Source organism: Rutidosis leptorrhynchoides, chromosome 3 (assembly GCF_046630445.1).
Source record: "Rutidosis leptorrhynchoides isolate AG116_Rl617_1_P2 chromosome 3, CSIRO_AGI_Rlap_v1, whole genome shotgun sequence".
Classification (NCBI taxonomy): domain Eukaryota; kingdom Viridiplantae; phylum Streptophyta; class Magnoliopsida; order Asterales; family Asteraceae; genus Rutidosis; species Rutidosis leptorrhynchoides.
Genome location: NC_092335.1, coordinates 437,327,580 through 437,338,577, shown reverse-complemented (window position 1 = coordinate 437,338,577; position 10,998 = coordinate 437,327,580).

The following is a 10,998-nucleotide window of genomic DNA, read 5'->3' as shown; positions in this document are numbered from 1 at the left end:
TCATGCATTCTGGTTTTACTAGGATTACTTCCCATCCATGGTCTTGTGGAACATAACCGTTATGGCCGTTGATAAGACAGAGTGTTGTAACGTCGTCAAAGGGACGAGGGTTACGTAATGTCCAACAGTCCCGTAACAATCTAAAAACCTCATTTCTTACCCCAATTACCGACTCCGTCACTTGTGGGAACGTTTTGTTTAATAGTTGTAGCCCGATGTTCTTGTTCTCACTTTGGTGAGAAGCGAACATTACTAATCCGTAAGCATAACATGCTTCTTTATGTTGCATGTTAGCCGCTTTTTCTAAATCACGAACGAAAGCCTTTTATAAACCAAGGCATTCTTGGAACGTTCTTCGAATGTCTTACAAACTGATCTCGTCTTAAATAGTTGTGCCGAAGAATTCTGACCGACTGTAGACAAGATTTCATCAATCATGTCTCCGGGTAGGTCTCTTAAAATATTGGGTTGTCTATCCATTTTGTGTTTTTATACTGTAAAATAGACAAGAGTTAGATTCATAAAAAAATACTTATTAATACAAGCAATTTTTACATATATCATAAAGCATAAGTACACTATATAACATATATTACACCACACGAATACAACTATCTTATTCCGACTCGCTCATTTCTTCTTCTTCGGTTTTGGTTCGTTTTGCCAAGTTTCTAGGGATATATGATGTTCCCCTAATACGAGCCGTCGTTTTCCACATTGGTTTAGAAAAACCTGGTGGTTTAGAGGTTCCCGGGTCATTGTTACAACTTAAGGACTTCGGGGGTTGACGATACATACAAAGTTCATCAGGGTTGGAATTAGATTTCTCTATTTTTATGCCCTTTCCCTTATTATTTTCTTTTGCCTTTTTAAATTCAGTTGGGGTAATTTCTATAACATCATCGGAATTCTCGTCGAAATCCGATTCTTCGGAGAATTGGTAATCCTCCCAATATTTTGCTTCCTTGGCGGAAACACCATTGACCATAATTAACCTTGGTCGGTTGGTTGAGGATTTTCTTTTACTTAACCGTTTTATTATTTCCCCCACCGGTTCTATTTCTTCATCCGGTTCCGATTCTTCTTCCGGTTCTGACTCTTCTTCCGGTTCCTCTTCGGGAACTTGTGAATCAGTCCACGAATCATTCCAATTTACATTTGACTCTTCATTATTATTAGGTGAGTCAATGGGACTTGTTCTAGAGGTAGACATCTATCACATAATATCAAACGCGTTAAGAGATTAATATATCACAGAATATTCACATGTTAAAAATATATAGTTTCCAACAAAATTTGTTAAGCAATCATTTTTCAAGTAAACACGGTCGAAGTCCAGACTCACTAATGCATTCTAACAAACTCGATAAGACACACTAATGCAAAATTCTGGTTCTCTAAGACCAACGCTCGGATACCAACTGAAATGTCCCGTTCTTATTGATTAAAAACGTTCCATATTAATTGATTTCGTTGCGAGGTTTTGACCTCTATATGAGACGTTTTTCAAAGACTGCATTCATTTTTAAAACAAACCATAACCTTTATTTCATAAATAAAGGTTTAAAAAGCTTTACGTAGATTATCAAATAATGATAATCTAAAATATCATGTTTACATACGACCATTACATAATGGTTTACAATACAAATATGTTACATCGAAATCAGTTTCTTGAATGCAGTTTTTACACAATATCATACAAACATGGACTCTAAATCTTGTCCTTATTTTAGTATGCAACAGCGGAAGCTCTTAGTATTCACCTGAGAATAAACATGCTTTAAACGTCAACAAAAATGTTGGTGAGTTATAGGTTTAACCTATATATATCAAATCGTAACAATAGACCACAAGATTTCATATTTCAATACACATCCCATACATAGAGATAAAAATCATTCATATGGTGAACACCTGGTAACCGACATTAACAAGATGCATATATAAGAATATCCCCATCATTCCGGGACACCCTTCGGATATGATATAAATTTCGAAGTACTAAAGCATCCGGTACTTTGGATGGGGTTTGTTAGGCCCAATAGATCTATCTTTAGGATTCGTGTCAATTAGGGTGTCTGTTCCCTAATTCTTAGATTACCAGACTTAATAAAAAGGGGCATATTCGAGTTCGATAATTCAACCATAGAATGTAGTTTCACGTACTTGTGTCTATTTTGTAAATCATTTATAAAACCTGCATGTATTCTCATCCCAAAAATATTAGATTTTAAAAGTGGGACTATAACTCACTTTCACAAATTTTTACTTCATCGGGAAGTAAGACTTAGCCACTGGTTGATTCACGAACCTATAACAATATATACATATATATCAAAGTATGTTCAAAATATATTTACAACACTTTTAATATATTTTGATGTTTTAAGTTTATTAAGTCAGCTGTCCTCGTTAGTAACCTACAACTAGTTGTCCACAGTTAGATGTACAGAAATAAATCGATAAATATTATCTTGAATCAATCCACGACCCAGTGTATACGTATCTCAGTATTGATCATAACTCAAACTATATATATTTTGGAATCAACCTCAACCCTGTATAGCTAACTCCAACATTCACATATAGAGTGTCTATGGTTGTTCCGAAATATATATAGATGTGTCGACATGATAGGTCGAAAGATTGTATACGTGTCTATGGTATCTCAAGATTACATAATATACAATACAAGTTGATTAAGTTATGGTTGGAATAGATTTGTTACCAATTTTCACGTAGCTAAAATGAGAAAAATTATCCAATCTTGTTTTACCCATAACTTCTTCATTTTAAATCCGTTTTGAGTGAATCAAATTGCTATGGTTTCATATTGAACTCTATTTTATGAATCTAAACAGAAAAATTATAGGTTTATAGTCGGAAAAATAAGTTACAAGTCGTTTTTGTAAAGGTAGTCATTTCAGTCGAAAGAACGACGTCTAGATGACCATTTTAGAAAACATACTTCCACTTTGAGTTTAACCATAATTTTTGGATATAGTTTCATGTTCATAATAAAAATCATTTTCTCAGAATAACAACTTTTAAATCAAAGTTTATCATAGTTTTTAATTAACTAACCCAAAACAGCCCGCGGTGTTACTACGACGGCGTAAATCCGGTTTTATGGTGTTTTTCGTGTTTCCAGGTTTTAAATCATTAAGTTAGCATATCATATAGATATAGAACATGTGTTTAGTTGATTTTAAAAGTCAAGTTAGAAGGATTAACTTTTGTTTGCGAACAAGTTTAGAATTAACTAAACTATGTTCTAGTGATTACAAGTTTAAACCTTCGAATAAGATAGCTTTATATGTATGAATCGAATGATGTTATGAACATCATTACTACCTTAAGTTCCTTGGATAAACCTACTGGAAAAGAGAAAAATGGATCTAGCTTCAACGGATCCTTGGATGGCTCGAAGTTCTTGAAGCAGAATCATGACACGAAAACAAGTTCAAGTAAGATCATCACTTGAAATAAGATTGTTATAGTTATAGAAATTGAGCCAAAATTTTAATATGATTATTACCTTGTATTAGAATGATAACCTACTGTAAGAAACAAAGATTTCTTGAGGTTGTATGATCACCTTACAAGATTGGAAGTGAGCTAGCAAACTTGAAAGTATTCTTGATTTTATGTAACTAGAACTTGTAGAATTTATGAAGAACACTTAGAACTTGAAGATATAACTTGAGAGAGATCAATTAGATGAAGAAAATTGAAGAATTAAAGTGTTTGTAGGTGTTTTTGGTCGTTGGTGTATGGATTAGATATAAAGGATATGTAATTTTGTTTTCATGTAAATAAGTCATGAATAATTACTCATATTTTTGTAATTTTATGAGATATTTCATGCTAGTTGCCAAATGATGGTTCCCACATGTGTTAGGTGACTCACATGGGCTGCTAAGAGCTGATCATTGGAGTGTATATACCAATAGTACATACATCTAAAAGCTGTGTATTGTACGAGTACGAATACGGGTGCATACGAGTAGAATTGTTGATGAAACTGAACAAGGATGTAATTGTAAGCATTTTTGTTAAGTAGAAGTATTTTGATAAGTGTATTGAATTCTTTTAATAGTGTATAAATACATATTAAAACACTACATGTATATACATTTTAACTGAGTCGTTAAGTCATCGTTAGTCGTTACATGTAAGTGTTGTTTTGAAACCTTTAGGTTAACGATCTTGTTAAATGTTGTTAACCCAATGTTTATAATATCAAATGAGATTTTAAATTATTATATTGTCATGATATTATCATGTATGAATATCTCTTAATATGATATATATACATTAAATGTCTTTACAACGATAATCGTTACATATATGTCTCGTTTAAAAATCATTAAGTTAGTAGTCTTGTTTTTACATATGTAGTTCATTGTTAATATACTTAATGATATGTTTACTTATCATAGTATCATGTTAACTATATATATATCCATATATATGTCATCATATAGTTTTTACAAGTTTTAACGTTCGTGAATCACCGGTCAACTTGGGTGGTCAATTGTCTATATGAAACATATTTCAATTAATCAAGTCTTAACAAGTTTGATTGCTTAGCATGTTGGAAACATTTAATCATGTAAATATCAATCTCAATTAATACATATAAACATGGAAAAGTTCGGGTCACTACATGATGTACCACTAGCTGCATATTCAAAGGATGGCTTGAGTATAATTGATTAAAAAGTTGGCAAACCTAGGATGCTTTATTCATACACGAGCACCGTGTGTATGGAATCATGGGGAAGACCGAACTTTGCTAGAGCTATGATTGAAGTTTCAGCGGATGAAGATTTAAAGGAAAATTTTAAAGTGGTTACTCCGCGTCTCGATGGAAAAGGTAAAACTCTAATTGTTGTTCGAGTTGAATATGAACGGAGACCTCTAAGGTGTTGTTGTTGTTGTTGTGTTTTTGGTCAGGATAGTCAATGTCTTAAAATATTCCAATATTCATTGATAGTGGTAATAAACAACCTCAAGAGGATGGATTTCAAGTTGTAGGAAAAAAATAAGTTGGGTACTAATAAGTAAACTGTGAAGGAGAGTTTAATGTGGGAAAATCAAACCACGGTTTGTTTATCTCCCAAAGAAGGTTGAACATAAGGGGTTTGAATACATCCCCAAACAAAACTAAGTAGTTGATGTTGTAATGGGTAGTAAGTTAAGTGTATGTGCCATTCTGGAATCCCATGAAGCTCTCACACGTCTAACATAATATGTGGGAATGTTTTTTCGAACTAGTTATGGACATCTAATGGAAATATTTGTAGTCGAGGTACATGGATAATTGTGGAATGGAATCCGAGTGATGTTAACCTTACGGTGGTGGTTATGCTTCTAATCTAGTGGTACCCTATCATGTTAGAGTTATCAATACTTATACGCAATGTTTTGTATCTTTTGTGTATGCTGCAAATCAATATACTAAACGCAGGGTGTTGTGGCGAAACTATGTATGCACAAAGGATTTGTGGGTCAAAAGCCATGGGGTTGTAATGGGGGAATTTAATGCTTCTCTTAGCATTGAAGACTCGACTGTTGGAACTTTAAAACAAATGATTGATATGCGCGAATTTTAAAAATGTATTGAGGAGATTCGGGTTTCGGATATCTGTTGCACGGGGGGTATTGATACACATGGAACTAGAAACCAAACTCCATGACATGACACTTAAAAGATTGATAGAGTGTTGGTTAATGACTCGTTCTTGGATGAGTGTACTAATTCTTTTGCTCATTTCAGCCTTACAGAATCTCGGATCATTGCCAGGCTATTTTGAAGATCACTGTAAATACGACTAGAAGATTGAAACTGTTTAAATTATATAACTTTCTAGTTCACAAAGAAGATTTTAAGCTGATTGTTGGAACGGTATGGTAAAACTAAGTTGATGGGCACCTGATGTATGTTGTTTTCAAACGTTTAAATGATCTAAAAAATCCTTTGAGGAAATTACTGTGGGAAAGAGGGATCTCCATAAAAGAGTTATCAACATTCAAAAGGACTTAGATGATGCGTAAATCCAGCTCGACAATACATGATGTTACAATTAGAGAGAAAGTTAGTAAATTGCTTAAAGATTTTAAAGAGGCTGTTATAGAACGAGAATGACTCCTTAAACAAAAATTAAAGATTGAATGGCTCCGGGTTGGGGAAAATAACTCTAGTTATTTTCAATGCATGGTTAAGGGTCGAATTAATAGGAATCGGATCCACGGTATCAAGAATAATATGGGTCAGGTGGTGGAAGGTAGTGCAGATCACCAAGTTTTCATAGATCACTATAAAACGTTTTTGGGTCAAGCTACCATCTGCCACAGGTTAAGAAATCCAGATGATCTTTTTATGAATCGTTTATCTTTGGAAGAGGCAAATTACATGGTGCGTCATATGACTACAAATGAAGTGAAAGAGGCAACGTTTGATATTGGAGAAGATTAATCACTGGGTCCTGATGGCTATCGTCTTCATTTTTCAAACGTGTGTGGGATATTGTGGGTAGTGATGTTACAACCGCGATTTAACAATTTCAGATTGTTACGATAATCAATCACATGATCTTATCTTTGCCATCGAAGAACTAAACGCCTAACAAAGTCATTGACTTAAGGCTTATTTCGTGTTGGAATACTATCTATAAATGCACAAGCAAGGTGATTGCTAATCGGATAAAAAATTTCCTGGATAAAATTGTTTATCCTAGCCAATCGACATTCATTCCAGGAATACGAATCTCGGATAGTATTCTTATTACTCTAGAACTCATGAAGAATTATTATCTCGAGCGTGGTAAGCCTGGATGTGTGTTTAAGGTTACATCCTGAAAGCGCATGATACCATGGACTGGAGTTTTCTTGAGGAAGTGTTAAGCCAATTCGGTTTCAGAAAATCACGGTGAAATGGATTATAAAGTGTGTTACCACTATGGCTTTCTCTTTATCCATTAATGGGGAGCATCATGATTTTTTCAAGGGTAAGTGGGGTCTCCGTCAAGGTGATCCATTGTCACCCTATCTTTCACTCTCATGATGGAGGTCTTGACTCTTATATTACATATAAATATTCAAAACAGTGAGGAATTTAAATTTCATCCGAAATGTGAGGAGCAACAGATTATTAATGTTTCTTTTGGGGATGATTTATTCCTCTTTGCAAGTGCTGATAATGCTTCGGTGAAAGTTATTAGCGATGCTCTTGATGAATGCGAAGATTGTTCCGATCTGCACCCTAGCCTCCCAAAAAGCACAACATATTTCTGTCATGTTACGCAATATATGAAAGACCAGATTCGTGGTTTTTTTTTTGCATTTTGAGGAGGGGACCTTGCCGGTTAGATATCCTCGCGTCCCTTTGGTTTCACTGAGATTGTTATGTAGAGACTGCAAAGTGCTAGTATAACGTGTTCGTAAAAAAGTGGAGGATTGGAGAAATAAATATCTATCTGTTGTAGGTAGAGTGTAAATAATTATTTATGTTCTTTCTACTATATAGGGCTTCTGTTTTTGTCCTTCATGATGCCAATATGAAGGAGATGGAGAAAATCATGTGGGGGTTTTTATGGTGTCAAGAAGATATGAAGAAAGGAATTGCGAAAGTTACATGGGTTGATGTGTGTAAGCCTAAGGTTGAAGTCGGTCTTGGGATAAAATGGCTCAAAATGTGGAATGTTGCTCTTATTACTACTCACGCGTGGCATATCCTTACTAATAGACAATCCTTGTGGGTAAAATGGATTCACAGTTGTCGTCTTGCCAATCGTAATTTTTGAAATATTGATGTCAGGGGTGATACTAGCTGGGCTTGGAGGAAAATCCTACAAACAAGAGAGACTATCCGTAGTAACATCATTCATAAGATTGGAAATGGCCAGGAGGTTTCGGTGTCGTATGACTCGTGGTCTCACTTAGGACCATTGATCAAAATCGTTTCTACTTGTGACATTTTTAGTGCAGGTTTTATCCTTCAATCCAAAGTTGCTTACTTAATTAAGAACCAAGCTTGGAAGTGGCGAGCTTTTGTGGGAGAGTGAGTATCATATAGTTTTCATGTTAGAAGTTCCCACTTTGACGCAATATCTGATTTTGTGGAAGATGCATGATGGTCGATTGTCACACTTCTCTATTAATCATGTTTGGCACAATATTCGTCCAAGAGATGTTAAGGTGCCACGATTTCATGTGGTTTGGCTTTACCAAAGTATTCAAAGGCATGGTTTTTTAATGTGGTTGCTTACAGGGGAAAAATTAAAAACTCAAGATAAGCTAAAGGAATGGAAGATTCATGATTCAAGACCTTTAGTATATCTGCTACGTAAATCGCAGCAAAGCTCACACGATCTCTTATTCTTTGAATGTTGTTACTCATCACATGTATGGACTCGGATATGTAATCTGCTTGGTACACAATATGGAAATAATTCGAGAAGGATTGTTTCATCGATTTGTCCTGTTGCTCATTGACGCTTATGCCAAGTGGTCATCTCTAGAATAGCTTTTGCGACAACGGTGTACTTTGTATGGCAAGAGATGGATTTTGAAACAATTGTTGAGGATCCATGGAATTAACAACGTGGAAGCTTAGTTGAACACACACGTAGAATGATAACAACACCACAATTTGCAGCAGAATTGTGCAAATTGAACAATTGCAGAAAATGATAACAATGAACACGAAGAACACAATCAGCTACTACACTCAAGCTCTTATACCATGAGAAGTATAGCTACTTGATACACACACACAATTGAGAGAATCTGACATTGAATTATCGAATTATACTGAATTGAACTAACTAAACCCTACCTGCTAATTACATATAAATATCACTTAACAGTGATAACCGCCACTAACAACCTAACAACCAATAATTAGATAATAGCATAAATAGACCTTCTACAAAGCTAATTTACAAATCAGCCCCTACACTTTATGTTTGAACGTGCAGTTGACTTCTGTTATAAACATTTGTGTAATACTCCCTCCGTCCATGTCCATTATTCCATTTTGGGATGTCCCAAATTAATTGTTCACTTCTATAAATGAAAAAGAACAATGTGATAAAAATCTTTTGTGCCCTACTTTATTCATGTAGGACAAAAAGATAGATAAAAAGTAAGGGGTAAAACTAGAAAGTTAACAAAAAAAAAAAAAATACATGTTACAGGTAACTTTTTCTTAAGCTGTGTGTTTTTGTCTGGTGACAATAGATTTGGGACGGGGGGAGTAATTATTAATTAAAGTTAATTTAACGTTAATTTTGGATAGTTATTTTTGAATTTTATTAATAAAGAATAAAGAATGATAGAGTACAAAAACGATCCCCCTCAAGGAAACCACCAGCCCCAAACAACTACCAACTTATAAAAGACTAATTAGACTTCTACACCAACTAAAAGAAAAGACAAAAACTTATGGAACTTTCCTTAAGTCCTTCATGATTTGAGCTTGTTGAGAGTCTATAACCCTTATAATCATAATCTTCTAACCTGATAGTAGAATAAATGACTCTAAACAGCTGATCTTCCTTACGCTATTGCTTTCCAAAAACACAGTTATTCCTTTATTCATCCATCTGATGGCCCTAATTCACTATCTGTACAAGTGAAGTTGAATGGAGCTCATAATTACCGTTCATGGAGGCGTGCTATTGAAATAGCAGTCTCTACCAAACGAAAGCTAGAATTTGTAACAGGTAACACCGTTAGACCTACTAATGAACCAAATTGTGAAGAACTATGGGATACTTGTAACAATATGGTTATATGTTGGATAATGTCGAATGTTTCTGAGTCGATTGCTAAACCTATCATGTTTGTTGGTACTGCTAGTAAAAGTTGGAAACAACTTGAGAAAAGATTTACTTTAAGTAATGTTTCTAGAAAATACAAGTTGTATAATGATCTTTATGCTAGTGAACAACAAGGTGTTGTTATAAGTGATTACTATACAGCTATGAAATGTATCTGGGAGAAATTGACTCAATGGATGAGTTGCCTAGAATTGAGAATGTTACTCCTGAAGTGATGACTTTTTTGACTGCTTTGAATAAGCACAAGGAAGAGCAACATCTGTTTCAGTTCTTGAATGGACTTGATGAAAATCTTAGCCTAGTGTTGAAGTGGCTTTCTCTATGTTACAAAAAGAAGAATCTCAGAGACAAGTGTTTTACAATGTTCAGAATGTTGAATCTATTGCTTTGTATTGCAAAACTGGTCAAAATCAGAACAACTCAAGGGATAAGTGTACTATTTGTGGTTACAAGTGGCATCCACCAGAAAAAGGTTGGTAGAAAGTTGAATATCCTGTGTGGCACTACAAACATAAGCAAAATCCTGCAAAACAGCCAGTTTGTTACCCTAATCCAAGGACTAAAACTGTGAATTACAACAATTCTAAAAGAACTGCTGCAAATGTGCAGGGCAACAATGTTATCTTTACCTCAGATCAGTTTGATCAACTACTCAAATGCCTGCCACAAATTACACAGAATGATGTTCAAGGTACCTTAGCAAAAACTGGTGATGAGATTGATCATCATTTTGCTGCAGGTATAGTTACTAAACCAACTAAGATTACAGAATGGATTCTTGATATAGGTGCAACTGATCATATGACACAAGTTTCTGGTAGTTTGATTAATCCACAAATCTTAATGTTAAAACCTCAAATAAGATTATCAAATAGTAATGCTTCTGTTATTACTCACGTAGGTCATTTAAACCTAAATAATCAAATAACTTTAAAAGATGTCTTGGTGGTTCCTTCTTTCAAGTTTAGTCTACTGATATCGGCTAAAAAGTCACATTTTCACCCCGGTATTAAGGCCCAAAAAAAGAAAGATTCGAACTTTATCGGAAAAATACCCGCTTCATCGATTAGAATTGAAGATCAAGTAATTATGAAGACGGTACAAAAAGAATCAAGAGAATCGGAGCTAAAACGAAAATTCTAGAGTG